Raw genomic sequence first — 27,561 nt, 5'->3', positions numbered from 1 at the left:
AATAAATTACAAAGAAAATATTTTTACAACTTTCATGTATATTGTCATGTTTTTAAATTTTCTGTTTCTTAAGTATGTGGCCGGTTAGCTCAGTTGGTTAGAGCGTCGTGCTAATAACGCGAATGTCGTGGGTTCGATCCCCATACTGGCCAATGTTATATTTTTTAATAAAATACAAAGATAATATTTTTACAACTTTCATGTATATTGTCATGTTTTTAAATTTTCTGTTTCTTAAGTATGTGGCCGGTTAGCTCAGTTGGTTAGAGCGTCGTGCTAATAACGCGAATGTCGTGGGTTCGATCTCCATACTGGCCAGTGTTATATTTTTTAATAAAATACAAAGATAATATTTTTACAACTTTCATGTATATTGTCATGTTTTTAAATTTTCTGTTTCTTAAGTATGTGGCCGGTTAGCTCAGTTGGTTAGAGCGTCGTGCTAATAACGCGAATGTCGTGGGTTCGATCCCCATACTGGCCAATGTTATATTTTTTAATAAAATACAAAGATAATATTTTTACAACTTTCATGTATATTGTCATGTTTTTAAATTTGTTGTTAGTCTAGTACGTGGCCGGTTAGCTCAGTTGGTAAGAGCGTCGTGCTAATAACGCAAATGTCGTGGGTTCGCTCCCCATACTGGCCAATGTTATATCTTTTAATAAAATACAAGGATAATATTTTTACAACTTTCAAGTATATTGTCATGTTTTTAAATTTGTTGTTAGTGCAGTACGTGGACGGTTAGCTCAGTTGGTTAGAGCGTCGTGCTAATAACGCAAATGTTGTGGGTTCGATCCCCATACTGGCCAATGATATATTTTTTATAAAATACAAGGATAATATTTTTTACAACTTTCATGTATATTGTCATGTTTTTAAATTTGTTGTTAGTGCAGTACGTGGACGGTTAGCTCTGTTGGTTAGAGTGTCGTGCTAATAACGCGAATGTCGTGGGTTCGATCCCCATACTGGCCAGTGATATATTTTTTAATAAAATACAAAGATAATATTTTCACAACTTTAAAGTATATTGTCATGTTTTTAAATTTGTTGTTTGTGTTGTACGTGGCCGGTAGCTCAGTTGGTTAGAGCGTCGTGCTAATAACGCGAATGTCGTGGGTTCGATCCCCATACTGGCCAATGTTATATTTTTTAATAAATTACAAAGAAAATATTTTTACAACTTTCATGTATATTGTCATGTTTTTAAATTTTCTGTTTCTTAAGTATGTGGCCGGTTAGCTCAGTTGGTTAGAGCGTCGTGCTAATAACGCGAATGTCGTGGGTTCGATCCCCATACTGGCCAATGTTATATTTTTTAATAAAATACAAAGATAATATTTTTACAACTTTCATGTATATTGTCATGTTTTTAAATTTTCTGTTTCTTAAGTATGTGGCCGGTTAGCTCAGTTGGTTAGAGCGTCGTGCTAATAACGCGAATGTCGTGGGTTCGATCTCCATACTGGCCAGTGTTATATTTTTTAATAAAATACAAAGATAATATTTTTACAACTTTCATGTATATTGTCATGTTTTTAAATTTTCTGTTTCTTAAGTATGTGGCCGGTTAGCTCAGTTGGTTAGAGCGTCGTGCTAATAACGCGAATGTCGTGGGTTCGATCCCCATACTGGCCAATGTTATATTTTTTAATAAAATACAAAGATAATATTTTTACAACTTTCATGTATATTGTCATGTTTTTAAATTTGTTGTTAGTGCAGTACGTGGACGGTTAGCTCAGTTGGTTAGAGCGTCGTGCTAATAACGCGAATGTCGTGGGTTCGATCTCCATACTGGCCAGTGTTATATTTTTTAATAAAATACAAAGATAATATTTTTACAACTTTCATGTATATTGTCATGTTTTTAAATTTGTTGTTTGTATTGTACGTTGCCGGTTAGCTCAGTTGGTTAGAGCGTCGTGCTAATAACGCGAATGTCGTGGGTTCAATCCCCATACTGGCCAATGTTATATTTTTTAATAAAATACAAAAATAATATTTTTACAACTTTCATGTATATTATCATGTTTTTAAATTTTCTGTTTCTTAAGTATGTGGCCGGTTAGCTCAGTTGGTTAGAGCGTCGTGCTAATAACGCGAATGTCGTGGGTTCGATCCCCATACTGGCCAATGTTATATTTTTTAATAAAATACAAAGATAATATTTTTACAACTTTCATGTATATTGTCATGTTTTTAAATTTGTTGTTTGTATTGTACGTGGACGGTTAGCTCAGTTGGTTAGAGTGTCGTGCTAATAACGCGAATGTCGTGGGTTCGATCCCCATACTGGCCAATGTTATATTTTTTAATAAAATACAAAGATAATATTTTTACAACTTTCATGTATATTGTCATGTTTTTAAATTTTCTGTTTCTTAAGTATGTGGCCGGTTAGCTCAGTTGGTTAGAGCGTCGTGCTGATAACGCGAATGTCTTGGGTTCGATCTCCATACTGGCCAGTGTTATATTTTTTAATAAAATACAAAGATAATATTTTTACAACTTTCATGTATATTGTCATGTTTTTAAATTTTTTGTATGTATTGTACGTGGCCGGTTAGCTCAGTTGGTTAGAGCGTCGTGCTAATAACGCGAATGTCGTAAGTTCAATCCCCATACTGGCCAATGTTATATTTTTTAATAAAATACAAAGATAATATTTTTACAACTTTCATGTATATTGTCATGTTTTTAAATCTTCTGTTTCTTAAGTATGTGGCCGGTTAGCTCAGTTGGTTAGAGCGTCGTGCTAATAACGCGAATGTCGTGGGTTCGATCCCCATACTGGCAAATGTTATATTTTTTAATAAAATACAAAGTTAATATTTTTACAACTTTCATGTATATTGTCATCTTTTTAAATTTGTTGTTTGTATTGTACGTGGCCGGTTAGCTCAGTTGGTTAGATCGTCGTGCTAATAACGCGAATGTCGTGGGCTCAATCCCCATACTGATCAATGTTATATTTTTTAATAAAATACAAAAATAATATTTTTACAACTTACATGTATATTATCATGTTTTTAAATTTTCTGTCTCAAGTATGTGGCCGGTTAGTTCAGTTGGTTAGAGCGTCGTGCTAATAACGCGAATGTCGTGGGTTCGATCCCCATACTGGCCAATCTTATATTTTTTAATAAAATACAAAGATAATATTTTTACAACTTTCATGTATATTGTCATGTTTTTAAATTTTCTGTTTCTTAAGTATGTGGCCGGTTAGCTCAGTTGGTTAGAGCGTCGTGCTAAAAACGCGAAGGTCGTGGGTTCGATCCCCATACTGGCCAATGTTATATTTTTAATAAAATACAAAGATAATATTTTTACAACTTTCATGTATATTGTCATGTTTTTAAATTTTCTGTTTCTTAAGTATGTAGCCGGTTAGCTCAGTTGGTTAGAGCGTCGTGCTAATAACGCGAATGTCGTGGGTTCGATCTCCATACTGGCCAGTGTTATATTTTTTAATAAAATACAAAGATAATATTTTTACAACTTTCATGTATATTGTCATGTTTTTAAATTTGTTGTTTGTATTGTTCGTTGCCGGTTAGCTCAGTTGGTTAGAGCGTCGTGCTAATAACGCGAATGTCGTGGGTTCAATCCCCATACTGGCCAATGTTATATTTTTTAATAAAATACAAAAATAATATTTTTACAACTTTCATGTATATTATCATGTTTTTAAATTTTCTGTTTCTTAAGTATGTGGCCGGTTAGCTCAGTTGGTTAAAGCGTCGTGCTAATAACGCGAATGTCGTGGGTTCGATCCCCATACTGGCCAATGTTATATTTTTTAATAAAATACAAAGATAATATTTTTACAACTTTCATGTATATTGTCATGTTTTTAAATTTTCTGTTTCTTAAGTATGTGGCCGGTTAGCTCAGTTGGTTAGAGCGTCGTGCTAATAACGCGAATGTCGTGGGTTCGATCCCCATACTGGCCAATGTTATATTTTTTAATAAAATACAAAGATAATATTTTTACAACTTTAAAGTATATTGTCATGTTTTTAAATTTGTTGTTGTGTTGTACATGGCCGGTTAGCTCAGTTGGTTAGAGCGTCGTGCTAATAACGCGAATGTCGTGGGTTCGATCCCCATACTGGCCAATGTTATATTTTTTAATAAAATACAAAGATAATATTTTTACAACTTTCATGTATATTGTCATGTTTTTAAATTTGTTGTTAGTCTAGTACGTGGCCGGTTAGCTCAGTTGGTTAGAGCGTCGTGCTAATAACGCGAATGTCGTGGGTTCGCTCCCCATACTGGCCAATGTTATATCTTTTAATAAAATACAAGGATAATATTTTTACAACTTTCAAGTATATTGTCATGTTTTTAAATTTGTTGTTTGTATTGTTCGTTGCCGGTTAGCTCAGTTGGTTAGAGCGTCGTGCTAATAACGCGAATGTCGTGGGTTCAATCCCCATACTGGCCAATGTTATATTTTTTAATAAAATACAAAAATAATATTTTTACAACTTTCATGTATATTATCATGTTTTTAAATTTTCTGTTTCTTAAGTATGTGGCCGGTTAGCTCAGTTGGTTAGAGCGTCGTGCTAATAACGCGAATGTCGTGGGTTCGATCCCCATACTGGCCAATGTTATATTTTTTAATAAAATACAAAGATAATATTTTTACAACTTTCATGTATATTGTCATGTTTTTAAATTTGTTGTTAGTGCAGTACGTGGACGGTTAGCTCAGTTGGTTAGAGCGTCGCGCTAATAACGCGAATGTCGTGGGTTCGATCTCCATACTGGCCAGTGTTATATTTTTTAATAAAATACAAAGATAACATTTTTACAACTTTCATGTATATTGTCATGTTTTTAAATTTGTTGTTTGTATTGTACGTTGCCGGTTAGCTCAGTTGGTTAGAGCGTCGTGCTAATAACGCGAATGTCGTGGGTTCGATCCCCATACTGGCCAATGTTATATTTTTTAATAAAATACAAAGATAATATTTTTACAACTTTCATGTATATTGTCATGTTTTTAAATTTTCTGTTTCTTAAGTATGTGGCCGGTTAGCTCAGTTGGTTAGAGCGTCGTGCTAATAACGCGAATGTCGTGGGTTCGATCCCCATACTGGCCAATGTTATATTTTTTAATAAAATACAAAGATAATATTTTTACAACTTTCATGTATATTGTCATGTTTTTAAATTTTCTGTTTCTTAAGTATGTGGCCGGTTAGCTCAGTTGGTTAGAGCGTCGTGCTAATAACGCGAATGTCGTGGGTTCGATCTCCATACTGGCCAGTGTTATATTTTTAATAAAATACAAAGATAATATTTTTACAACTTTCATGTATATTGTCATGTTTTTAAATTTGTTGTTAGTCTAGTACGTGGCCGGTTAGCTCAGTTGGTTAGAGCGTCGTGCTAATAACGCAAATGTTGTCGGGTCGATCCCCATACTGGCCAATGATATATTTTTAATAAAATACAAGGATAATATTTTTTACAACTTTCATGTATATTGTCATGTTTTTAAATTTGTTGTTAGTGCAGTACGTGGACGGTTAGCTCAGTTGGTTAGAGTGTCGTGCTAATAACGCGAATGTCGTGGGTTCGATCCCCATACTGGCCAGTGATATATTTTTTAATAAAATACAAAGATAATATTTTCACAACTTTAAAGTATATTGTCATGTTTTTAAATTTGTTGTTTGTGTTGTACGTGGCCGGTAGCTCAGTTGGTTAGAGCGTCGTGCTAATAACGCGAATGTCGTGGGTTCGATCCCCATACTGGCCAATGTTATATCTTTTAATAAAATACAAGGATAATATTTTTACAACTTTCAAGTATATTGTCATGTTTTTAAATTTTCTGTTTCTTAAGTATGTGGCCGGTTAGCTCAGTTGGTTAGAGCGTCGTGCTAATAACGCGAATGTCGTGGGTTCGATCCCCATACTGGCCAATGTTATATTTTTTAATAAAATACAAGGATAATATTTTTTACAACTTTCATGTATATTGTCATGTTTTTAAATTTGTTGTTAGTGCAGTACGTGGCCGGTTAGCTCAGTTGGTTAGAGTGTCGTGCTAATAACGCGAATGTCGTGGGTTCGATCCCCATACTGGCCAGTGATATATTTTTTAATAAAATACAAAGATAATATTTTCACAACTTTAAAGTATATTGTCATGTTTTTAAATTTGTTGTTTGTGTTGTACCTGGCCGGTAGCTCAGTTGGTTAGAGCGTCGTGCTAATAACGCGAATGTCGTGGGTTCGATCCCCATACTGGCCAATGTTATATTTTTTAATAAATTACAAAGAAAATATTTTTACAACTTTCATGTATATTGTCATGTTTTTAAATTTTCTGTTTCTTAAGTATGTGGCCGGTTAGCTCAGTTGGTTAGAGCGTCGTGCTAATAACGCGAATGTCGTGGGTTCGATCCCCATACTGGCCAATGTTATATTTTTTAATAAAATACAAAGATAATATTTTTACAACTTTCATGTATATTGTCATGTTTTTAAATTTGTTGTTAGTCTAGTACGTGGCCGGTTAGCATAGTTGGTAAGAGCGTCGTGCTAATAACGCAAATGTCGTGGGTTCGCTCCCCATACTGGCCAATGTTATATCTTTTAATAAAATACAAGGATAATATTTTTACAACTTTCAAGTATATTGTCATGTTTTTAAATTTGTTGTTAGTGCAGTACGTGGACGGTTAGCTCAGTTGGTTAGAGCGTCGTGCTAATAACGCAAATGTTGTGGGTTCGATCCCCATACTGGCCAATGATATATTTTTAATAAAATACAAGGATAATATTTTTTACAACTTTCATGTATATTGTCATGTTTTTAAATTTGTTGTTAGTGCAGTACGTGGACGGTTAGCTCTGTTGGTTAGAGTGTCGTGCTAATAACGCGAATGTCGTGGGTTCGATCCCCATACTGGCCAGTGATATATTTTTTAATAAAATACAAAGATAATATTTTCACAACTTTAAAGTATATTGTCATGTTTTTAAATTTGTTGTTTGTGTTGTACGTGGCCGGTAGCTCAGTTGGTTAGAGCGTCGTGCTAATAACGCGAATGTCGTGGGTTCGATCCCCATACTGGCCAATGTTATATTTTTTAATAAATTACAAAGAAAATATTTTTACAACTTTCATGTATATTGTCATGTTTTTAAATTTTCTGTTTCTTAAGTATGTGGCCGGTTAGCTCAGTTGGTTAGAGCGTCGTGCTAATAACGCGAATGTCGTGGGTTCGATCCCCATACTGGCCAATGTTATATTTTTTAATAAAATACAAAGATAATATTTTTACAACTTTCATGTATATTGTCATGTTTTTAAATTTTCTGTTTCTTAAGTATGTGGCCGGTTAGCTCAGTTGGTTAGAGCGTCGTGCTAATAACGCGAATGTCGTGGGTTCGATCTCCATACTGGCCAGTGTTATATTTTTTAATAAAATACAAAGATAATATTTTTACAACTTTCATGTATATTGTCATGTTTTTAAATTTTCTGTTTCTTAAGTATGTGGCCGGTTAGCTCAGTTGGTTAGAGCGTCGTGCTAATAACGCGAATGTCGTGGGTTCGATCCCCATACTGGCCAATGTTATATTTTTTAATAAAATACAAAGATAATATTTTTACAACTTTCATGTATATTGTCATGTTTTTAAATTTGTTGTTAGTCTAGTACGTGGCCGGTTAGCTCAGTTGGTAAGAGCGTCGTGCTAATAACGCAAATGTCGTGGGTTCGCTCCCCATACTGGCCAATGTTATATCTTTTAATAAAATACAAGGATAATATTTTTACAACTTTCAAGTATATTGTCATGTTTTTAAATTTGTTGTTAGTGCAGTACGTGGACGGTTAGCTCAGTTGGTTAGAGCGTCGTGCTAATAACGCAAATGTTGTGGGTTCGATCCCCATACTGGCCAATGATATATTTTTAATAAAATACAAGGATAATATTTTTTACAACTTTCATGTATATTGTCATGTTTTTAAATTTGTTGTTAGTGCAGTACGTGGACGGTTAGCTCTGTTGGTTAGAGTGTCGTGCTAATAACGCGAATGTCGTGGGTTCGATCCCCATACTGGCCAGTGATATATTTTTTAATAAAATACAAAGATAATATTTTCACAACTTTAAAGTATATTGTCATGTTTTTAAATTTGTTGTTTGTGTTGTACGTGGCCGGTAGCTCAGTTGGTTAGAGCGTCGTGCTAATAACGCGAATGTCGTGGGTTCGATCCCCATACTGGCCAATGTTATATTTTTTAATAAAATACAAAGATAATACTTTTACAACTTTCATGTATATTGTCATGTTTTTAAATTTTCTGTTTCTTAAGTATGTGGCCGGTTAGCTCAGTTGGTTAGAGCGTCGTGCTAATAACGCGAATGTCGTGGGTTCGATCTCCATACTGGCCAGTGTTATATTTTTTAATAAAATACAAAGATAATATTTTTACAACTTTCATGTATATTGTCATGTTTTTAAATTTTCTGTTTCTTAAGTATGTGGCCGGTTAGCTCAGTTGGTTAGAGCGTCGTGCTAATAACGCGAATGTCGTGGGTTCGATCCCCATACTGGCCAATGTTATATTTTTTAATAAAATACAAAGATAATATTTTTACAACTTTCATGTATATTGTCATGTTTTTAAATTTGTTGTTAGTGCAGTACGTGGACGGTTAGCTCAGTTGGTTAGAGCGTCGTGCTAATAACGCGAATGTCGTGGGTTCGATCTCCATACTGGCCAGTGTTATATTTTTTAATAAAATACAAAGATAATATTTTTACAACTTTCATGTATATTGTCATGTTTTTAAATTTGTTGTTTGTATTGTACGTTGCCGGTTAGCTCAGTTGGTTAGAGCGTCGTGCTAATAACGCGAATGTCGTGGGTTCAATCCCCATACTGGCCAATGTTATATTTTTTAATAAAATACAAAAATAATATTTTTACAACTTTCATGTATATTATCATGTTTTTAAATTTTCTGTTTCTTAAGTATGTGGCCGGTTAGCTCAGTTGGTTAGAGCGTCGTGCTAATAACGCGAATGTCGTGGGTTCGATCCCCATACTGGCCAATGTTATATTTTTTAATAAAATACAAAGATAATATTTTTACAACTTTCATGTATATTGTCATGTTTTTAAATTTGTTGTTTGTATTGTACGTGGACGGTTAGCTCAGTTGGTTAGAGTGTCGTGCTAATAACGCGAATGTCGTGGGTTCGATCCCCATACTGGCCAATGTTATATTTTTTAATAAAATACAAAGATAATATTTTTACAACTTTCATGTATATTGTCATGTTTTTAAATTTTCTGTTTCTTAAGTATGTGGCCGGTTAGCTCAGTTGGTTAGAGCGTCGTGCTGATAACGCGAATGTCTTGGGTTCGATCTCCATACTGGCCAGTGTTATATTTTTTAATAAAATACAAAGATAATATTTTTACAACTTTCATGTATATTGTCATGTTTTTAAATTTGTTGTTTGTATTGTACGTGGCCGGTTAGCTCAGTTGGTTAGAGCGTCGTGCTAATAACGCGAATGTCGTAAGTTCAATCCCCATACTGGCCAATGTTATATTTTTTAATAAAATACAAAGATAATATTTTTACAACTTTCATGTATATTGTCATGTTTTTAAATCTTCTGTTTCTTAAGTATGTGGCCGGTTAGCTCAGTTGGTTAGAGCGTCGTGCTAATAACGCGAATGTCGTGGGTTCGATCCCCATACTGGCAAATGTTATATTTTTTAATAAAATACAAAGTTAATATTTTTACAACTTTCATGTATATTGTCATCTTTTTAAATTTGTTGTTTGTATTGTACGTGGCCGGTTAGCTCAGTTGGTTAGAGCGTCGTGCTAATAACGCGAATGTCGTGGGCTCAATCCCCATACTGATCAATGTTATATTTTTTAATAAAATACAAAAATAATATTTTTACAACTTACATGTATATTATCATGTTTTTAAATTTTCTGTCTCAAGTATGTGGCCGGTTAGTTCAGTTGGTTAGAGCGTCGTGCTAATAACGCGAATGTCGTGGGTTCGATCCCCATACTGGCCAATCTTATATTTTTTAATAAAATACAAAGATAATATTTTTACAACTTTCATGTATATTGTCATGTTTTTAAATTTTCTGTTTCTTAAGTATGTGGCCGGTTAGCTCAGTTGGTTAGAGCGTCGTGCTAAAAACGCGAAGGTCGTGGGTTCGATCCCCATACTGGCCAATGTTATATTTTTAATAAAATACAAAGATAATATTTTTACAACTTTCATGTATATTGTCATGTTTTTAAATTATCTGTTTCTTAAGTATGTAGCCGGTTAGCTCAGTTGGTTAGAGCGTCGTGCTAATAACGCGAATCTCGTGGGTTCGATCTCCATTCTGGCCAGTGTTATATTTTTTAATAAAATACAAAGATAATATTTTTACAACTTTCATGTATATTGTCATGTTTTTAAATTTGTTGTTTGTATTGTTCGTTGCCGGTTAGCTCAGTTGGTTAGAGCGTCGTGCTAATAACGCGAATGTCGTGGGTTCAATCCCCATACTGGCCAATGTTATATTTTTTAATAAAATACAAAAATAATATTTTTACAACTTTCATGTATATTATCATGTTTTTAAATTTTCTGTTTCTTAAGTATGTGGCCGGTTAGCTCAGTTGGTTAGAGCGTCGTGCTAATAACGCGAATGTCGTGGGTTCGATCCCCATACTGGCCAATGTTATATTTTTTAATAAAATACAAAGATAATATTTTTACAACTTTCATGTATATTGTCATGTTTTTAAATTTTCTGTTTCTTAAGTATGTGGCCGGTTAGCTCAGTTGGTTAGAGCGTCGTGCTAATAACGCGAATGTCGTGGGTTCGATCCCCATACTGGCCAATGTTATATTTTTTAATAAAATACAAAGATAATATTTTTACAACTTTAAAGTATATTGTCATGTTTTTAAATTTGTTGTTGTGTTGTACATGGCCGGTTAGCTCAGTTGGTTAGAGCGTCGTGCTAATAACGCGAATGTCGTGGGTTCGATCCCCATACTGGCCAATGTTATATTTTTTAATAAAATACAAAGATAATATTTTTACAACTTTCATGTATATTGTCATGTTTTTAAATTTGTTGTTAGTCTAGTACGTGGCCGGTTAGCTCAGTTGGTTAGAGCGTCGTGCTAATAACGCGAATGTCGTGGGTTCGCTCCCCATACTGGCCAATGTTATATCTTTTAATAAAATACAAGGATAATATTTTTACAACTTTCAAGTATATTGTCATGTTTTTAAATTTGTTGTTTGTATTGTTCGTTGCCGGTTAGCTCAGTTGGTTAGAGCGTCGTGCTAATAACGCGAATGTCGTGGGTTCAATCCCCATACTGGCCAATGTTATATTTTTTAATAAAATACAAAAATAATATTTTTACAACTTTCATGTATATTATCATGTTTTTAAATTTTCTGTTTCTTAAGTATGTGGCCGGTTAGCTCAGTTGGTTAGAGCGTCGTGCTAATAACGCGAATGTCGTGGGTTCGATCCCCATACTGGCCAATGTTATATTTTTTAATAAAATACAAAGATAATATTTTTACAACTTTCATGTATATTGTCATGTTTTTAAATTTTCTGTTTCTTAAGTATGTGGCCGGTTAGCTCAGTTGGTTAGAGCGTCGTGCTAATAACGCGAATGTCGTGGGTTCGATCCCCATACTGGCCAATGTTATATTTTTTAATAAAATACAAAGATAATATTTTTACAACTTTCATGTATATTGTCATGTTTTTAAATTTTCTGTTTCTTAAGTATGTGGCCGGTTAGCTCAGTTGGTTAGAGCGTCGTGCTAATAACGCGAATGTCGTGGGTTCGATCTCCATACTGGCCAGTGTTATATTTTTAATAAAATACAAAGATAATATTTTTACAACTTTCATGTATATTGTCATGTTTTTAAATTTGTTGTTAGTCTAGTACGTGGCCGGTTAGCTCAGTTGGTTAGAGCGTCGTGCTAATAACGCAAATGTTGTGGGGTCGATCCCCATACTGGCCAATGATATATTTTTAATAAAATACAAGGATAATATTTTTTACAACTTTCATGTATATTGTCATGTTTTTAAATTTGTTGTTAGTGCAGTACGTGGACGGTTAGCTCAGTTGGTTAGAGTGTCGTGCTAATAACGCGAATGTCGTGGGTTCGATCCCCATACTGGCCAGTGATATATTTTTTAATAAAATACAAAGATAATATTTTCACAACTTTAAAGTATATTGTCATGTTTTTAAATTTGTTGTTTGTGTTGTACGTGGCCGGTAGCTCAGTTGGTTAGAGCGTCGTGCTAATAACGCGAATGTCATGGGTTCGATCCCCATACTGGCCAATGTTATATCTTTTAATAAAATACAAGGATAATATTTTTACAACTTTCAAGTATATTGTCATGTTTTTAAATTTGTTGTTAGTGCAGTACTTGGACGGTTAGCTCAGTTGGTTAGAGCGTCGTGCTAATAACGCAAATGTTGTGGGTTCGATCCCCATACTGGCCAATGATATATTTTTAATAAAATACAAGGATAATATTTTTTACAACTTTCATGTATATTGTCATGTTTTTAAATTTGTTGTTAGTGCAGTACGTGGACGGTTAGCTCAGTTGGTTAGAGTGTCGTGCTAATAACGCGAATGTCGTGGGTTCGATCCCCATACTGGCCAGTGATATATTTTTTAATAAAATACAAAGATAATATTTTCACAACTTTAAAGTATATTGTCATGTTTTTAAATTTGTTGTTTGTGTTGTACCTGGCCGGTAGCTCAGTTGGTTAGAGCGTCGTGCTAATAACGCGAATGTCGTGGGTTCGATCCCCATACTGGCCAATGTTATATTTTTTAATAAATTACAAAGAAAATATTTTTACAACTTTCATGTATATTGTCATGTTTTTAAATTTTCTGTTTCTTAAGTATGTGGCCGGTTAGCTCAGTTGGTTAGAGCGTCGTGCTAATAACGCGAATGTCGTGGGTTCGATCCCCATACTGGCCAATGTTATATTTTTTAATAAAATACAAAGATAATATTTTTACAACTTTCATGTATATTGTCATGTTTTTAAATTTGTTGTTAGTCTAGTACGTGGCCGGTTAGCTCAGTTGGTAAGAGCGTCGTGCTAATAACGCAAATGTCGTGGGTTCGCTCCCCATACTGGCCAATGTTATATCTTTTAATAAAATACAAGGATAATATTTTTACAACTTTCAAGTATATTGTCATGTTTTTAAATTTGTTGTTAGTGCAGTACGTGGACGGTTAGCTCAGTTGGTTAGAGCGTCGTGCTAATAACGCAAATGTTGTGGGTTCGATCCCCATACTGGCCAATGATATATTTTTAATAAAATACAAGGATAATATTTTTTACAACTTTCATGTATATTGTCATGTTTTTAAATTTGTTGTTAGTGCAGTACGTGGACGGTTAGCTCTGTTGGTTAGAGTGTCGTGCTAATAACGCGAATGTCGTGGGTTCGATCCCCATACTGGCCAGTGATATATTTTTTAATAAAATACAAAGATAATATTTTCACAACTTTAAAGTATATTGTCATGTTTTTAAATTTGTTGTTTGTGTTGTACGTGGCCGGTAGCTCAGTTGGTTAGAGCGTCGTGCTAATAACGCGAATGTCGTGGATTCGATCCCCATACTGGCCAATGTTATATTTTTTAATAAATTACAAAGAAAATATTTTTACAACTTTCATGTATATTGTCATGTTTTTAAATTTTCTGTTTCTTAAGTATGTGGCCGGTTAGCTCAGTTGGTTAGAGCGTCGTGCTAATAACGCGAATGTCGTGGGTTCGATCCCCATACTGGCCAATGTTATATTTTTTAATAAAATACAAAGATAATATTTTTACAACTTTCATGTATATTGTCATGTTTTTAAATTTTCTATTTCTTAAGTATGTGGCCGGTTAGCTCAGTTGGTTAGAGCGTCGTGCTAATAACGCGAATGTCGTGGGTTCGATCTCCATACTGGCCAGTGTTATATTTTTTAATAAAATACAAAGATAATATTTTTACAACTTTCATGTATATTGTCATGTTTTTAAATTTTCTGTTTCTTAAGTATGTGGCCGGTTAGCTCAGTTGGTTAGAGCGTCGTGCTAATAACGCGAATGTCGTGGGTTCGATCCCCATACTGGCCAATGTTATATTTTTTAATAAAATACAAAGATAATATTTTTACAACTTTCATGTATATTGTCATGTTTTTAAATTTGTTGTTAGTGCAGTACGTGGACGGTTAGCTCAGTTGGTTAGAGCGTCGTGCTAATAACGCGAATGTCGTGGGTTCGATCTCCATACTGGCCAGTGTTATATTTTTTAATAAAATACAAAGATAATATTTTTACAACTTTCATGTATATTGCCATGTTTTTAAATTTGTTGTTTGTATTGTACGTTGCCGGTTAGCTCAGTTGGTTAGAGCGTCGTGCTAATAACGCGAATGTCGTGGGTTCAATCCCCATACTGGCCAATGTTATATTTTTTAATAAAATACAAAAATAATATTTTTACAACTTTCATGTATATTATCATGTTTTTAAATTTTCTGTTTCTTAAGTATGTGGCCGGTTAGCTCAGTTGGTTAGAGCGTCGTGCTAATAACGCGAATGTCGTGGGTTCGATCCCCATACTGGCCAATGTTATATTTTTTAATAAAATACAAAGATAATATTTTTACAACTTTCATGTATATTGTCATGTTTTTAAATTTGTTGTTTGTATTGTACGTGGACGGTTAGCTCAGTTGGTTAGAGTGTCGTGCTAATAACGCGAATGTCGTGGGTTCGATCCCCATACTGGCCAATGTTATATTTTTTAATAAAATACAAAGATAATATTTTTACAACTTTCATGTATATTGTCATGTTTTTAAATTTTCTGTTTCTTAAGTATGTGGCCGGTTAGCTCAGTTGGTTAGAGCGTCGTGCTGATAACGCGAATGTCTTGGGTTCGATCTCCATACTGGCCAGTGTTATATTTTTTAATAAAATACAAAGATAATATTTTTACAACTTTCATGTATATTGTCATGTTTTTAAATTTGTTGTTTGTATTGTACGTGGCCGGTTAGCTCAGTTGGTTAGAGCGTCGTGCTAATAACGCGAATGTCGTAAGTTCAATCCCCATACTGGCCAATGTTATATTTATAATAAAATACAAAGATAATATTTTTACAACTTTCATGTATATTGTCATGTTTTTAAATCTTCTGTTTCTTAAGTATGTGGCCGGTTAGCTCAGTTGGTTAGAGCGTCGTGCTAATAACGCGAATGTCGTGGGTTCGATCCCCATACTGGCCAATGTTATATTTTTTAATAAAATACAAAGTTAATATTTTTACAACTTTCATGTATATTGTCATCTTTTTAAATTTGTTGTTTGTATTGTACGTGGCCGGTTAGCTCAGTTGGTTAGAGCGTCGTGCTAATAACGCGAATGTCGTGGGCTCAATCCCCATACTGATCAATGTTATATTTTTTAATAAAATACAAAAATAATATTTTTACAACTTACATGTATATTATCATGTTTTTAAATTTTCTGTCTCAAGTATGTGGCCGGTTAGTTCAGTTGGTTAGAGCGTCGTGCTAATAACGCGAATGTCGTGGGTTCGATCCCCATACTGGCCAATCTTATATTTTTTAATAAAATACAAAGATAATATTTTTACAACTTTCATGTATATTGTCATGTTTTTAAATTTTCTGTTTCTTAAGTATGTGGCCGGTTAGCTCAGTTGGTTAGAGCGTCGTGCTAAAAACGCGAAGGTCGTGGGTTCGATCCCCATACTGGCCAATGTTATATTTTTAATAAAATACAAAGATAATATTTTTACAACTTTCATGTATATTGTCATGTTTTTAAATTTTCTGTTTCTTAAGTATGTAGCCGGTTAGCTCAGTTGGTTAGAGCGTCGTGCTAATAACGCGAATGTCGTGGGTTCGATCTCCATTCTGGCCAGTGTTATATTTTTTAATAAAATACAAAGATAATATTTTTACAACTTTCATGTATATTGTCATGTTTTTAAATTTGTTGTTTGTATTGTTCGTTGCCGGTTAGCTCAGTTGGTTAGAGCGTCGTGCTAATAACGCGAATGTCGTGGGTTCAATCCCCATACTGGCCAATGTTATATTTTTTAATAAAATACAAAAATAATATTTTTACAACTTTCATGTATATTGTCATGTTTTTAAATTTTCTGTTTCTTAAGTATGTGGCCGGTTAGCTCAGTTGGTTAGAGCGTCGTGCTAATAACGCGAATGTCGTGGGTTCGATCTCCATACTGGCCAGTGTTATATTTTTAATAAAATACAAAGATAATATTTTTACAACTTTCATGTATATTGTCATGTTTTTAAATTTTCTGTTTCTTAAGTATGTGGCCGGTTAGCTCAGTTGGTTAGAGCGTCGTGCTAATAACGCGAATGTCGTGGGTTCGATCCCCATACTGGCCAATGTTATATTTTTTAATAAAATACAAAGATAATATTTTTACAACTTTCATGTATATTGTCATGTTTTTAAATTTTCTGTTTCTTAAGTATGTGGCCGGTTAGCTCAGTTGGTTAGAGCGTCGTGCTAATAACGCGAATGTCGTGGGTTCGATCCCCATACTGGCCAATGTTATATTTTTTAATAAAATACAAAGATAATATTTTTACAACTTTAAAGTATATTGTCATGTTTTTAAATTTGTTGTTTGTGTTGTACATGGCCGGTTAGCTCAGTTGGTTAGAGCGTCGTGCTAATAACGCGAATGTCGTGGGTTCGATCCCCATACTGGCCAATGTTATATTTTTTAATAAAATACAAAGATAATATTTTTACAACTTTCATGTATATTGTCATGTTTTTAAATTTGTTGTTAGTCTAGTACGTGGCCGGTTAGCTCAGTTGGTTAGAGCGTCGTGCTAATAACGCGAATGTCGTGGGTTCGATCCCCATACTGGCCAATGTTATATTTTTTAATAAAATACAAAGATAATATTTTTACAACTTTCATGTATATTGTCATGTTTTTAAATTTTCTGTTTCTTAAGTATGTGGCCGGTTAGCTCAGTTGGTTAGAGCGTCGTGCTAATAACGCGAATGTCGTGGGTTCGATCCCCATACTGTCCAATGTTATATTTTTTAATAAAATACAAAGATAATATTTTTACAACTTTAAAGTATATTGTCATGTTTTTAAATTTGTTGTTTGTGTTGTACATGGCCGGTTAGCTCAGTTGGTTAGAGCGTCGTGCTAATAACGCGAATGTCGTGGGTTCGATCCCCATACTGGCCAATGTTATATTTTTTAATAAAATACAAAGATAATATTTTTACAACTTTCATGTATATTGTCATGTTTTTAAATTTGTTGTTAGTCTAGTACGTGGCCGGTTAGCTCAGTTGGTTAGAGCGTCGTGCTAATAACGCGAATGTCGTGGGTTCGCTCCCCATACTGGCCAATGTTATATCTTTTAATAAAATACAAGGATAATATTTTTACAACTTTCAAGTATATTGTCATGTTTTTAAATTTGTTGTTAGTGCAGTACGTGGACGGTTAGCTCAGTTGGTTAGAGCGTCGTGCTAATAACGCAAATGTTGTGGGGTCGATCCCCATACTGGCCAATGATATATTTTTAATAAAATACAAGGATAATATTTTTTACAACTTTCATGTATATTGTCATGTTTTTAAATTTGTTGTTAGTGCAGTACGTGGACGGTTAGCTCAGTTGGTTAGAGTGTCGTGCTAATAACGCGAATGTCGTGGGTTCGATCCCCATACTGGCCAGTGATATATTTTTTAATAAAATACAAAGATAATATTTTCACAACTTTAAAGTATATTGTCATGTTTTTAAATTTGTTGTTTGTGTTGTACGTGGCCGGTAGCTCAGTTGGTTAGAGCGTCGTGCTAATAACGCGAATGTCGTGGGTTCGATCCCCATACTGGCCAATGTTATATTTTTACTTTCTCGTATATACGTAGTATAGAGAAAGTATTGTAATCGTGCAAAAAAAAAATCGAGATTTTTACAAATCTCGACGTTTTACACCTCACTGATACGGAAAAACATAATTTTGCAATCTTGTCCGTATGTCTGTGTGTGTGTGTGTCTGTCCGTGTGTGTGTCCGTGTGTAAACACGATAACTTGAGTACCGTTACAGCTAGGTTGATGAAATTTCATATATAAGTATTTTATCAAAATCGTAGATCCGTGTCAACTTTTGAGCGATTTCCGATAACCGGAAGTGGTACTTTTCCTACTTTGAATTTTTTAAAAGCCTATAACTTGAGTACTATTTCAGATAGATAAATGAAATTTCACATGTAAGTAAAAGATCTAATTCTCTACCTTCTGTTAAATTTTGAGTAATTTCCGTTGACTGGAAGTAGTAATTTACGCTACTTCCGATTTCTCAAAAAACTAATGTAAATTTTAAAAGTACTAATAATATTGCGCACTATTATGCGCTTTTTTTATTTGCGTTCACATGGTGTGCAATTAATTTGTCTACGAGATTTTATTCTATTTTTAAAACTTTAAGTATTTAAAATGGATTAAAAATCATGTCTATAGCCCGAGTTTCCATCCCGTTATTTTATATAAGAATATTCGAGAAAGTTTAGGGGAGATCACTCCCGGTTTATTTAATAAATTACAAAGAAAATATTTTTACAACTTTCATGTATATTGTCATTTTTTTAAATTTTCTGTTTCTTAAGTATGTGGCCGGTTAGCTCAGTTGGTTAGAGCGTCGTGCTAATAACGCGAATGTCGTGGGTTCGATCCCCATACTGGCCAATGTTATATTTTTTAATAAAATACAAAGATAATATTTTTACAACTTTCATGTATATTGTTATGTTTTTAAATTTTCTGTTTCTTACGTATGTGGCCGGTTAGCTCAGTTGGTTAGAGCGTCGTGCTAATAACGCGAATGTCGTGGGTTCGATCTCCATACTGGCCAGTGTTATATTTTTAATAAAATACAAAGATAATATTTTTACAACTTTCATGTATATTGTCATGTTTTTAAATTTGTTGTTAGTCTAGTACGTGGCCGGTTAGCTCAGTTGGTTAGAGTGTCGTGCTAATAACGCGAATGTCGTGGGTTCGATCCCCATACTGGCCAGTGATATATTTTTTAATAAAATACAAAGATAATATTTTTACAACTTTCATGTATATTGTCATGTTTTTAAATGTGTTGTTTGTATTGTACGTGGACGGTTAGCTCAGTTGGTTTGAGTGTCGTGCTAATAACGCGAATGTCGTGGGTTCGATCCCCATACTGGCCAATGTTATATTTTTTAATAAAATACAAAGATAATATTTTTACAACTTTCATGTATATTGTCATGTTTTTAAATTTTCTGTTTCTTAAGTATGTGGCCGGTTAGCTCAGTTGGTTAGAGCGTCGTGCTAATAACGCGAATGTCGTGGGTTCGATCTCCATACTGGCCAGTGTTATATTTTTAATAAAATACAAAGATAATATTTTTACAACTTTCATGTATATTGTCATGTTTTTAAATTTTCTGTTTCTTAAGTATGTGGCCGGTTAGCTCAGTTGGTTAGAGCGTCGTGCTAATAACGCGAATGTCGTGGGTTCGATCCCCATACTGGCCAATGTTATATTTTTTAATAAAATACAAAGATAATATTTTTACAACTTTCATGTATATTGTCATGTTTTTAAATTTGTTGTTAGTGCAGTACGTGGACGGTTAGCTCAGTTGGTTAGAGTGTCGTGCTAATAACGCGAATGTCGTGGGTTCGATCCCCATACTGGCCAGTGATATATTTTTTAATAAAATACAAAGATAATATTTTCACAACTTTAAAGTATATTGTCATGTTTTTAAATTTGTTGTTTGTGTTGTACGTGGCCGGTAGCTCAGTTGGTTAGAGCGTCGTGCTAATAACGCGAATGTCGTGGGTTCGATCCCCATACAGGCCAATGTTATATCTTTTAATAAATTACAAAGAAAATATTTTTACAACTTTCATGTATATTGTCATGTTTTTAAATTTTCTGTTTCTTAAGTATGTGGCCGGTTAGCTCAGTTGGTTAGAGCGTCGTGCTAATAACGCGAATGTCGTGGGTTCGATCCCCATACTGGCCAATGTTATATTTTTTAATAAAATACAAAGATAATATTTTTACAACTTTCATGTATATTGTCATGTTTTTAAATTTGTTGTTAGTGCAGTACGTGGACGGTTAGCTCAGTTGGTTAGAGTGTCGTGCTAATAACGCGAATGTCGTGGGTTCGATCTCCATACTGGCCAGTGTTATATTTTTTAATAAAATACAAAGATAATATTTTTACAACTTTCATGTATATTGTCATGTTTTTAAATTTTCTGTTTTTTAAGTATGTGGCCGGTTAGCTCAGTTGGTTAGAGCGTCGTGCTAATAACGCGAATGTCGTGGGTTCGATCTCCATACTGGCCAGTGTTATATTTTTAATAAAATACAAAGATAATATTTTTACAACTTTCATGTATATTGTCATGTTTTTAAACTTGTTGTTAGTCTAGTACGTGGCCGGTTAGCTCAGTTGGTTAGAGCGTCGTGCTAATAACGCAAATGTTGTGGGGTCGATCCCCATACTGGCCAATGATATATTTTTAATAAAATACAAGGATAATATTTTTTACAACTTTCATGTATATTGTCATGTTTTTAAATTTGTTGTTAGTGCAGTACGTGGACGGTTAGCTCAGTTGGTTAGAGTGTCGTGCTAATAACGCGAATGTCGTGGGTTCGATCCCCATACTGGCCAGTGATATATTTTTTAATAAAATACAAAGATAATATTTTCACAACTTTAAAGTATATTGTCATGTTTTTAAATTTGTTGTTTGTGTTGTACGTGGCCGGTAGCTCAGTTGGTTAGAGCGTCGTGCTAATAACGCGAATGTCGTGGGTTCAATCCCCATACTGGCCAATGTTATATTTTTTAATAAAATACAAAAATAATATTTTTACAACTTTCATGTATATTATCATGTTTTTAAATTTTCTGTTTCTTAAGTATGTGGCCGGTTAGCTCAGTTGGTTAGAGCGTCGTGCTAATAACGCGAATGTCGTGGGTTCGATCCCCATACTGGCCAATGTTATATTTTTTAATAAAATACAAAGATAATATTTTTACAACTTTCATGTATATTGTCATGTTTTTAAATGTGTTGTTTGTATTGTACGTGGACGGTTAGCTCAGTTGGTTAGAGTGTCGTGCTAATAACGCGAATGTCGTGGGTTCGATCTCCATACTGGCCAGTGTTATATTTTTAATAAAATACAAAGATAATATTTTTACAACTTTCATGTATATTGTCATGTTTTTAAACTTGTTGTTAGTCTAGTACGTGGCCGGTTAGCTCAGTTGGTTAGAGCGTCGTGCTAATAACGCAAATGTTGTGGGGTCGATCCCCATACTGGCCAATGATATATTTTTAATAAAATACAAGGATAATATTTTTTACAACTTTCATGTATATTGTCATGTTTTTAAATTTGTTGTTAGTGCAGTACGTGGACGGTTAGCTCAGTTGGTTAGAGTGTCGTGCTAATAACGCGAATGTCGTGGGTTCGATCCCCATACTGGCCAGTGATATATTTTTTAATAAAATACAAAGATAATATTTTCACAACTTTAAAGTATATTGTCATGTTTTTAAATTTGTTGTTTGTGTTGTACGTGGCCGGTAGCTCAGTTGGTTAGAGCGTCGTGCTAATAACGCGAATGTCGTGGGTTCAATCCCCATACTGGCCAATGTTATATTTTTTAATAAAATACAAAAATAATATTTTTACAACTTTCATGTATATTATCATGTTTTTAAATTTTCTGTTTCTTAAGTATGTGGCCGGTTAGCTCAGTTGGTTAGAGCGTCGTGCTAATAACGCGAATGTCGTGGGTTCGATCCCCATACTGGCCAATGTTATATTTTTTAATAAAATACAAAGATAATATTTTTACAACTTTCATGTATATTGTCATGTTTTTAAATGTGTTGTTTGTATTGTACGTGGACGGTTAGCTCAGTTGGTTAGAGTGTCGTGCTAATAACGCGAATGTCGTGGGTTCGATCTCCATACTGGCCAGTGTTATATTTTTAATAAAATACAAAGATAATATTTTTACAACTTTCATGTATATTGTCATGTTTTTAAATTTGTTGTTAGTCTAGTACGTGGCCGGTTAGCTCAGTTGGTTAGAGCGTCGTGCTAATAACGCAAATGTTGTGGGGTCGATCCCCATACTGGCCAATGATATATTTTTAATAAAATACAAGGATAATATTTTTTACAACTTTCATGTATATTGTCATGTTTTTAAATTTGTTGTTAGTGCAGTACGTGGACGGTTAGCTCAGTTGGTTAGAGTGTCGTGCTAATAACGCGAATGTCGTGGGTTCGATCCCCATACTGGCCAGTGATATATTTTTTAATAAAATACAAAGATAATATTTTCACAACTTTAAAGTATATTGTCATGTTTTTAAATTTGATGTTTGTGTTGTACGTGGCCGGTAGCTCAGTTATTTAGAGCGTCGTGCTAAAAACGCGAATGTCGTGGGTTCAATCCCCATACTGGCCAATGTTATATTTTTTAATAAAATACAAAAATAATATTTTTACAACTTTCATGTATATTATCATGTTTTTAAATTTTCTGTTTCTTAAGTATGTGGCCGGTTAGCTCAGTTGGTTAGAGCGTCGTGCTAATAACGCGAATGTCGTGGGTTCGATCCCCATACTGGCCAATGTTATATTTTTTAATAAAATACAAAGATAATATTTTTACAACTTTCATGTATATTGTCATGTTTTTAAATTTTCTGTTTCTTAAGTATGTGGCCGGTTAGCTCAGTTGGTTAGAGCGTCGTGCTAATAACGCGAATGTCGTGGGTTCGATCCCCATACTGGCCAATGTTATATTTTTTAATAAAATACAAAGATAATATTTTTACAACTTTCATGTATATTGTCATGTTTTTAAATTTGTTGTTAGTGCAGTACGTGGACGGTTAGCTCAGTTGGTTAGAGCGTCGTGCTAATAACGCGAATGTCGTGGGTTCAATCCCCATACTGGCCAATGTTATATTTTTTAATAAAATACAAAAATAATATTTTTACAACTTTCATGTATATTATCATGTTTTTAAATTTTCTGTTTCTTAAGTATGTGGCCGGTTAGCTCAGTTGGTTAGAGCGTCGTGCTAATAACGCGAATGTCGTGGGTTCGATCCCCATACTGGCCAATGTTATATTTTTTAATAAAATACAAAGATAATATTTTTACAACTTTCATGTATATTGTCATGTTTTTAAATTTGTTGTTTGTATTGTACGTGGACGGTTAGCTCAGTTGGTTAGAGTGTCGTGCTAATAACGCGAATGTCGTGGGTTCGATCCCCATACTGGCCAATGTTATATTTTTTAATAAAATACAAAGATAATATTTTTACAACTTTCATGTATATTGTCATGTTTTTAAATTTTCTGTTTCTTAAGTATGTGGCCGGTTAGCTCAGTTGGTTAGAGCGTCGTGCTGATAACGCGAATGTCTTGGGTTCGATCTCCATACTGGCCAGTGTTATATTTTTTAATAAAATACAAAGATAATATTTTTACAACTTTCATGTATATTGTCATGTTTTTAAATTTGTTGTTTGTATTGTACGTGGCCGGTTAGCTCAGTTGGTTAGAGCGTCGTGCTAATAACGCGAATGTCGTGGGTTCGATCCCCATACTGGCCAGTGATATATTTTTTAATAAAATACAAAGATAATATTTTCACAACTTTAAAGTATATTGTCATGTTTTTAAATTTGTTGTTTGTGTTGTACGTGGCCGGTAGCTCAGTTGGTTAGAGCGTCGTGCTAATAACGCGAATGTCGTGGGTTCGACCCCCATACTGGCCAATGTTATATTTTTTAATAAATTACAAAGATAATATTTTTACAACTTTCATGTATATTGTCATGTTTTAAAATTTTCTGTTTCTTAAGTATGTGGCCGGTTAGCTCAGTTGGTTAGAGCGTCGTGCTAATAACACGAATGACGTGGGTTTCGATCCCCATACTGGCCAATGTTAAATTTTTTAATAAAATACAAAGATAATATTTTTACAACTTTCATGTATATTGTCATGTTTTTAAATTTTCTGTTTCTTAAGTATGTTTCCGGTTAGCTCAGTTGGTTAGAGCGTCGTGCTAATAACGCGAATGACGTGGGTTTCGATCCCCATACTGGCCAATGTTATATTTTTTAATAAAATACAAAGATAATATTTTTACAACTTTCATGTATATTGTTATGTTTTTAAATTTGTTGTTTGTATTGTACGTGGACGGTTAGCTCAGTTGGTTAGAGTGTCGTGCTAATAACGCGAATGTCGTGGGTTCAATCCCCATACTGGCCAATGTTATATTTTTTAATAAAATACAAAAATAATATTTTTACAACTTTCATGTATATTATCATGTTTTTAAATTTTCTGTTTCTTAAGTATGTGGCCGGTTAGCTCAGTTGGTTAGAGCGTCGTGCTAATAACGCGAATGACGTGGGTTTCGATCCCCATACTGGCCAATGTTATATTTTTTAATAAAATACAAAGATAATATTTTTACAACTTTCATGTATATTGTCATGTTTTTAAATTTTCTGTTTCTTAAGTATGTGGCCGGTTAGCTCAGTTGGTTAGAGCGTCGTGCTAATAACGCGAATGTCGTGGGTTCGATCTCCATTCTGGCCAGTGTTATATTTTTAATAAAATACAAAGATAATATTTTTACAACTTTCATGTATATTGTCATGTTTTTAAATTTGTTGTTAGTCTAGTACGTGGCCGGTTAGCTCAGTTGGTTAGAGCGTCGTGCTAATAACGCGAATGTCGTGGGTTCGCTCCCCATACTGGCCAATGTTATATCTTTTAATAAAATACAAGGATAATATTTTTTACAACTTTCATGTATATTGTCATGTTTTTAAATTTGTTGTTAGTGCAGTACGTGGACGGTTAGCTCAGTTGGTTAGAGTGTCGTGCTAATAACGCGAATGTCGTGGGTTCGATCCCCATACTGGCCAGTGATATATTTTTTAATAAAATACAAAGATAATATTTTCACAACTTTAAAGTATATTGTCATGTTTTTAAATTTATTGTTTGTGTTGTGGGTTCGATCCCCATACTGGCCAATGTTATATTTTTTAATAAATTACAAAGATAATATTTTTACAACTTTCATGTATATTGTCATGTTTTTAAATTTTCTGTTTCTTAAGTATGTGGCCGGTTAGCTCAGTTGGTTAGAGCGTCGTGCTAATAACGCGAATGTCGTGGGTTCGATCCCCATACTGGCCAATGTTTTATTTTTTAATAAAATACAAAGATAATATTTTTACAACTTTCATGTATATTGTCATGTTTTTAAATTTTCTGTTTCTTAAGTATGTGGCCGGTTAGCTCAGTTGGTTAGAGCGTCGTGCTAATAACGCGAATGTCGTGAGTTCGATCTCCATACTGGCCAGTGTTATATTTTTTTAATAAAATACAAAGATAATAATTTTACAACTTTCATGTATATTGTCATGTTTTTAAATTTGTTGTTAGTGCAGTACGTGGCCGGTTAGCTCAGTTGGTTAGAGCGTCGTGCTAATAACGCGAATGTCGTGGGTTCGATCCCCATACTGGCCAACGTTATCTTTTTAATAAAATACAAAGATAATATTTTTAACAACCTTCATGTATATTGTCATCTTTTTAATTTGTTGTTTGTGTTTTACGTGGCCGGTTAGCTCAGTTGGTTAGAGCGTCGTGCTAATAACGCGAATGTCGTGGGTTCGATCCCCATACTGGCCAATGTTATATTTTTTTAATAAAATACAATGATAATATTTTTACAACTTTCATGTATATTGTCATGTTTTTAAATTTGTAGTTTCTGTAGTACGTGGCCGGTTAGCTCAGTTGGTTAGAGCGTGGGTTCGATCCTCATAATGGCGAATGTTATATTTTTAGTAAACTTTATTCAAACCTAATATTTTTATTACCTTATTATATCTTGTCATGTTTTAAAATTAAACGTTTCTTTGTGTACTTTTGGACATATGAGATTTGTAGAACGAGTTTATAAAGTTTATAAATTTTTGTTATTTTAAATTGACAATAAAATTTGATACTTTAGCTATAAAAAGGCAATTCATTTTTGTAATATGTAGAGAGAGTCAGTATTATTTTACTGTTTTGATGAATTAAATTAATTTTATATTAATATATATTTTATATGATATATATTGGCAAAGTTAAGGTATTTACATGCAAAAATATGTAAATACCCGCCGGAAGATCGTTTAAACTAATGGGATAGATAATATACAAATAATAATCATTAAAAAAGTTTTAAAAAACCCACGTTTTCTGATTGAACTAAAAAGTAGAAAATAAATGCTATAGGCCCTACATCACAATAATGCAAGCGATCACTCTACTATAAGCGATCAAAAACGTGGGGCGTCGAAGTAAAAGTTATATTACTATTGATTAGATAATACTATTGACTTTTATTAGGGAGCTTGTAGAGAGTCAACAGTATTAGAAACTGTAAGAAAATCACGGCGCCCCACGTTTTTGCTTGCTTTTGATGGGAAAATAGACCTGTGATATTTATATTTTTATATTTTAATTTTTATTGCACATATAGTGAATTTTAGCAAATTTGTTTCGAAAGGAATCAAAGTTTGTATTTTAGATTTTAAACACTTTAAATAGACTTGGATGAATGTTTTACAAATTTAATGAACTATAAAAACATTTTTTACTCGTATGACAACCTCTGTTGCTGTATTTCTGTTCTGAAGCATAAATAAATATTTTATATACTCTGAATTTTAATTCATTGTGTTTTTCAATTATTTATGTTTCCTTTTACTTTACTTTTAAAAGTGTGAGATTTTATCTTTAAAATATAGAGCAACAAATGCTTCTTAACTAAAAGCAATAATTGTATATTAAAATAGAAAACAATTATTTGTTACTGAGATCCTCTTATTGTACTGATTGTCAGTACGGTAAATAAAATAGATTTCAACAATTTGATGAAACTGGGCCGTGCGTATAGTGCTGGCATTTTCGAAATTGCAAGACCCATTTTATGTTTTAGTGTATGTTAACAATTTTTAGTGAGAATTACATAAAGCGAAAAAAGAACAAAATATTGTATTGACACAAGGCAGGTCTTCACAAAAACCCGAAGTTGTCTCCTTAAATGGTAGCAGCTTGTCTTTAAAAATATATACACGAACTATTCACTAATTTCTTGATTCTTTTTTACCTCTTCTCTTTGCCTTATTTACCTTTTGTTTGTATTTCATTTGTAGTGTCAAAATTTTTGTATTTTACGCACATTAAAAAAGCAATTCTCATTAAAGTTCGTATTT

General features: G+C 33.6%; 50 non-coding genes across 50 annotated transcripts; all 50 read left to right on the top strand.

Annotated features, from left to right (window-relative positions):
• The first annotated feature begins 78 nt into the window (after positions 1 to 78).
• Trnai-aau (transfer RNA isoleucine (anticodon AAU)) lies at positions 79 to 152 on the top strand. Its single transcript has one exon. It is a non-coding gene; the product is annotated as a tRNA-Ile (tRNA).
• Positions 153 to 410: 258 nt separating this feature from the next.
• Positions 411 to 484, top strand: Trnai-aau (transfer RNA isoleucine (anticodon AAU)). Its single transcript has one exon. It is a non-coding gene; the product is annotated as a tRNA-Ile (tRNA).
• Positions 485 to 1,239: 755 nt separating this feature from the next.
• Trnai-aau (transfer RNA isoleucine (anticodon AAU)) lies at positions 1,240 to 1,313 on the top strand. The gene has a single exon. It is a non-coding gene; the product is annotated as a tRNA-Ile (tRNA).
• A 258-nt stretch (positions 1,314 to 1,571) lies between these two features.
• Positions 1,572 to 1,645, top strand: Trnai-aau (transfer RNA isoleucine (anticodon AAU)). The gene has a single exon. It is a non-coding gene; the product is annotated as a tRNA-Ile (tRNA).
• A 424-nt stretch (positions 1,646 to 2,069) lies between these two features.
• Positions 2,070 to 2,143, top strand: Trnai-aau (transfer RNA isoleucine (anticodon AAU)). Its single transcript has one exon. It is a non-coding gene; the product is annotated as a tRNA-Ile (tRNA).
• Positions 2,144 to 2,401: 258 nt separating this feature from the next.
• On the top strand, positions 2,402 to 2,475 carry Trnai-gau (transfer RNA isoleucine (anticodon GAU)). The gene has a single exon. It is a non-coding gene; the product is annotated as a tRNA-Ile (tRNA).
• A 754-nt stretch (positions 2,476 to 3,229) lies between these two features.
• Trnaf-aaa (transfer RNA phenylalanine (anticodon AAA)) lies at positions 3,230 to 3,303 on the top strand. The gene has a single exon. It is a non-coding gene; the product is annotated as a tRNA-Phe (tRNA).
• Positions 3,304 to 3,892: 589 nt separating this feature from the next.
• Positions 3,893 to 3,966, top strand: Trnai-aau (transfer RNA isoleucine (anticodon AAU)). Its single transcript has one exon. It is a non-coding gene; the product is annotated as a tRNA-Ile (tRNA).
• Positions 3,967 to 4,057: 91 nt separating this feature from the next.
• On the top strand, positions 4,058 to 4,131 carry Trnai-aau (transfer RNA isoleucine (anticodon AAU)). The gene has a single exon. It is a non-coding gene; the product is annotated as a tRNA-Ile (tRNA).
• Positions 4,132 to 4,555: 424 nt separating this feature from the next.
• Trnai-aau (transfer RNA isoleucine (anticodon AAU)) lies at positions 4,556 to 4,629 on the top strand. The gene has a single exon. It is a non-coding gene; the product is annotated as a tRNA-Ile (tRNA).
• A 424-nt stretch (positions 4,630 to 5,053) lies between these two features.
• Trnai-aau (transfer RNA isoleucine (anticodon AAU)) lies at positions 5,054 to 5,127 on the top strand. The gene has a single exon. It is a non-coding gene; the product is annotated as a tRNA-Ile (tRNA).
• Positions 5,128 to 5,881: 754 nt separating this feature from the next.
• On the top strand, positions 5,882 to 5,955 carry Trnai-aau (transfer RNA isoleucine (anticodon AAU)). The gene has a single exon. It is a non-coding gene; the product is annotated as a tRNA-Ile (tRNA).
• Positions 5,956 to 6,379: 424 nt separating this feature from the next.
• On the top strand, positions 6,380 to 6,453 carry Trnai-aau (transfer RNA isoleucine (anticodon AAU)). Its single transcript has one exon. It is a non-coding gene; the product is annotated as a tRNA-Ile (tRNA).
• Positions 6,454 to 7,208: 755 nt separating this feature from the next.
• Trnai-aau (transfer RNA isoleucine (anticodon AAU)) lies at positions 7,209 to 7,282 on the top strand. Its single transcript has one exon. It is a non-coding gene; the product is annotated as a tRNA-Ile (tRNA).
• Positions 7,283 to 7,540: 258 nt separating this feature from the next.
• Positions 7,541 to 7,614, top strand: Trnai-aau (transfer RNA isoleucine (anticodon AAU)). Its single transcript has one exon. It is a non-coding gene; the product is annotated as a tRNA-Ile (tRNA).
• A 921-nt stretch (positions 7,615 to 8,535) lies between these two features.
• Positions 8,536 to 8,609, top strand: Trnai-aau (transfer RNA isoleucine (anticodon AAU)). The gene has a single exon. It is a non-coding gene; the product is annotated as a tRNA-Ile (tRNA).
• A 424-nt stretch (positions 8,610 to 9,033) lies between these two features.
• On the top strand, positions 9,034 to 9,107 carry Trnai-aau (transfer RNA isoleucine (anticodon AAU)). Its single transcript has one exon. It is a non-coding gene; the product is annotated as a tRNA-Ile (tRNA).
• A 258-nt stretch (positions 9,108 to 9,365) lies between these two features.
• Positions 9,366 to 9,439, top strand: Trnai-gau (transfer RNA isoleucine (anticodon GAU)). Its single transcript has one exon. It is a non-coding gene; the product is annotated as a tRNA-Ile (tRNA).
• Positions 9,440 to 10,193: 754 nt separating this feature from the next.
• Trnaf-aaa (transfer RNA phenylalanine (anticodon AAA)) lies at positions 10,194 to 10,267 on the top strand. The gene has a single exon. It is a non-coding gene; the product is annotated as a tRNA-Phe (tRNA).
• A 423-nt stretch (positions 10,268 to 10,690) lies between these two features.
• Positions 10,691 to 10,764, top strand: Trnai-aau (transfer RNA isoleucine (anticodon AAU)). The gene has a single exon. It is a non-coding gene; the product is annotated as a tRNA-Ile (tRNA).
• A 92-nt stretch (positions 10,765 to 10,856) lies between these two features.
• On the top strand, positions 10,857 to 10,930 carry Trnai-aau (transfer RNA isoleucine (anticodon AAU)). Its single transcript has one exon. It is a non-coding gene; the product is annotated as a tRNA-Ile (tRNA).
• Positions 10,931 to 11,021: 91 nt separating this feature from the next.
• Trnai-aau (transfer RNA isoleucine (anticodon AAU)) lies at positions 11,022 to 11,095 on the top strand. The gene has a single exon. It is a non-coding gene; the product is annotated as a tRNA-Ile (tRNA).
• A 424-nt stretch (positions 11,096 to 11,519) lies between these two features.
• On the top strand, positions 11,520 to 11,593 carry Trnai-aau (transfer RNA isoleucine (anticodon AAU)). The gene has a single exon. It is a non-coding gene; the product is annotated as a tRNA-Ile (tRNA).
• Positions 11,594 to 11,685: 92 nt separating this feature from the next.
• On the top strand, positions 11,686 to 11,759 carry Trnai-aau (transfer RNA isoleucine (anticodon AAU)). The gene has a single exon. It is a non-coding gene; the product is annotated as a tRNA-Ile (tRNA).
• Positions 11,760 to 13,010: 1,251 nt separating this feature from the next.
• On the top strand, positions 13,011 to 13,084 carry Trnai-aau (transfer RNA isoleucine (anticodon AAU)). Its single transcript has one exon. It is a non-coding gene; the product is annotated as a tRNA-Ile (tRNA).
• A 755-nt stretch (positions 13,085 to 13,839) lies between these two features.
• On the top strand, positions 13,840 to 13,913 carry Trnai-aau (transfer RNA isoleucine (anticodon AAU)). Its single transcript has one exon. It is a non-coding gene; the product is annotated as a tRNA-Ile (tRNA).
• Positions 13,914 to 14,171: 258 nt separating this feature from the next.
• Positions 14,172 to 14,245, top strand: Trnai-aau (transfer RNA isoleucine (anticodon AAU)). Its single transcript has one exon. It is a non-coding gene; the product is annotated as a tRNA-Ile (tRNA).
• Positions 14,246 to 14,669: 424 nt separating this feature from the next.
• Positions 14,670 to 14,743, top strand: Trnai-aau (transfer RNA isoleucine (anticodon AAU)). The gene has a single exon. It is a non-coding gene; the product is annotated as a tRNA-Ile (tRNA).
• Positions 14,744 to 15,001: 258 nt separating this feature from the next.
• Positions 15,002 to 15,075, top strand: Trnai-gau (transfer RNA isoleucine (anticodon GAU)). The gene has a single exon. It is a non-coding gene; the product is annotated as a tRNA-Ile (tRNA).
• Positions 15,076 to 15,332: 257 nt separating this feature from the next.
• On the top strand, positions 15,333 to 15,406 carry Trnai-aau (transfer RNA isoleucine (anticodon AAU)). The gene has a single exon. It is a non-coding gene; the product is annotated as a tRNA-Ile (tRNA).
• A 422-nt stretch (positions 15,407 to 15,828) lies between these two features.
• Positions 15,829 to 15,902, top strand: Trnaf-aaa (transfer RNA phenylalanine (anticodon AAA)). Its single transcript has one exon. It is a non-coding gene; the product is annotated as a tRNA-Phe (tRNA).
• A 588-nt stretch (positions 15,903 to 16,490) lies between these two features.
• On the top strand, positions 16,491 to 16,564 carry Trnai-aau (transfer RNA isoleucine (anticodon AAU)). The gene has a single exon. It is a non-coding gene; the product is annotated as a tRNA-Ile (tRNA).
• A 92-nt stretch (positions 16,565 to 16,656) lies between these two features.
• Positions 16,657 to 16,730, top strand: Trnai-aau (transfer RNA isoleucine (anticodon AAU)). The gene has a single exon. It is a non-coding gene; the product is annotated as a tRNA-Ile (tRNA).
• A 92-nt stretch (positions 16,731 to 16,822) lies between these two features.
• On the top strand, positions 16,823 to 16,896 carry Trnai-aau (transfer RNA isoleucine (anticodon AAU)). The gene has a single exon. It is a non-coding gene; the product is annotated as a tRNA-Ile (tRNA).
• A 92-nt stretch (positions 16,897 to 16,988) lies between these two features.
• On the top strand, positions 16,989 to 17,062 carry Trnai-aau (transfer RNA isoleucine (anticodon AAU)). Its single transcript has one exon. It is a non-coding gene; the product is annotated as a tRNA-Ile (tRNA).
• Positions 17,063 to 17,320: 258 nt separating this feature from the next.
• Positions 17,321 to 17,394, top strand: Trnai-aau (transfer RNA isoleucine (anticodon AAU)). The gene has a single exon. It is a non-coding gene; the product is annotated as a tRNA-Ile (tRNA).
• A 1,440-nt stretch (positions 17,395 to 18,834) lies between these two features.
• Trnai-aau (transfer RNA isoleucine (anticodon AAU)) lies at positions 18,835 to 18,908 on the top strand. The gene has a single exon. It is a non-coding gene; the product is annotated as a tRNA-Ile (tRNA).
• Positions 18,909 to 19,662: 754 nt separating this feature from the next.
• Positions 19,663 to 19,736, top strand: Trnai-aau (transfer RNA isoleucine (anticodon AAU)). The gene has a single exon. It is a non-coding gene; the product is annotated as a tRNA-Ile (tRNA).
• A 423-nt stretch (positions 19,737 to 20,159) lies between these two features.
• Positions 20,160 to 20,233, top strand: Trnai-aau (transfer RNA isoleucine (anticodon AAU)). Its single transcript has one exon. It is a non-coding gene; the product is annotated as a tRNA-Ile (tRNA).
• Positions 20,234 to 21,153: 920 nt separating this feature from the next.
• Positions 21,154 to 21,227, top strand: Trnai-aau (transfer RNA isoleucine (anticodon AAU)). The gene has a single exon. It is a non-coding gene; the product is annotated as a tRNA-Ile (tRNA).
• Positions 21,228 to 21,981: 754 nt separating this feature from the next.
• Trnai-aau (transfer RNA isoleucine (anticodon AAU)) lies at positions 21,982 to 22,055 on the top strand. The gene has a single exon. It is a non-coding gene; the product is annotated as a tRNA-Ile (tRNA).
• Positions 22,056 to 22,643: 588 nt separating this feature from the next.
• Trnaf-aaa (transfer RNA phenylalanine (anticodon AAA)) lies at positions 22,644 to 22,718 on the top strand. The gene has a single exon. It is a non-coding gene; the product is annotated as a tRNA-Phe (tRNA).
• Positions 22,719 to 22,809: 91 nt separating this feature from the next.
• On the top strand, positions 22,810 to 22,883 carry Trnai-aau (transfer RNA isoleucine (anticodon AAU)). The gene has a single exon. It is a non-coding gene; the product is annotated as a tRNA-Ile (tRNA).
• A 92-nt stretch (positions 22,884 to 22,975) lies between these two features.
• Trnai-aau (transfer RNA isoleucine (anticodon AAU)) lies at positions 22,976 to 23,049 on the top strand. Its single transcript has one exon. It is a non-coding gene; the product is annotated as a tRNA-Ile (tRNA).
• Positions 23,050 to 23,307: 258 nt separating this feature from the next.
• On the top strand, positions 23,308 to 23,381 carry Trnai-aau (transfer RNA isoleucine (anticodon AAU)). Its single transcript has one exon. It is a non-coding gene; the product is annotated as a tRNA-Ile (tRNA).
• A 258-nt stretch (positions 23,382 to 23,639) lies between these two features.
• Positions 23,640 to 23,713, top strand: Trnai-gau (transfer RNA isoleucine (anticodon GAU)). Its single transcript has one exon. It is a non-coding gene; the product is annotated as a tRNA-Ile (tRNA).
• Positions 23,714 to 23,805: 92 nt separating this feature from the next.
• Positions 23,806 to 23,879, top strand: Trnai-aau (transfer RNA isoleucine (anticodon AAU)). The gene has a single exon. It is a non-coding gene; the product is annotated as a tRNA-Ile (tRNA).
• Positions 23,880 to 25,412: 1,533 nt separating this feature from the next.
• On the top strand, positions 25,413 to 25,486 carry Trnai-aau (transfer RNA isoleucine (anticodon AAU)). Its single transcript has one exon. It is a non-coding gene; the product is annotated as a tRNA-Ile (tRNA).
• Positions 25,487 to 25,745: 259 nt separating this feature from the next.
• On the top strand, positions 25,746 to 25,819 carry Trnai-aau (transfer RNA isoleucine (anticodon AAU)). The gene has a single exon. It is a non-coding gene; the product is annotated as a tRNA-Ile (tRNA).
• Positions 25,820 to 25,910: 91 nt separating this feature from the next.
• On the top strand, positions 25,911 to 25,984 carry Trnai-aau (transfer RNA isoleucine (anticodon AAU)). Its single transcript has one exon. It is a non-coding gene; the product is annotated as a tRNA-Ile (tRNA).
• Positions 25,985 to 27,561: the final 1,577 nt, after the last annotated feature.

Source organism: Physella acuta, unplaced genomic scaffold (assembly GCF_028476545.2).
Source record: "Physella acuta isolate Inbredline_101_S28 unplaced genomic scaffold, ASM2847654v3 ptg000315l, whole genome shotgun sequence".
NCBI lineage: Eukaryota > Metazoa > Mollusca > Gastropoda > Physidae > Physella > Physella acuta.
The sequence above is the reverse complement of the archived record's forward strand: the minus strand, read 5'-3'. Positions and strand labels throughout refer to the sequence as shown.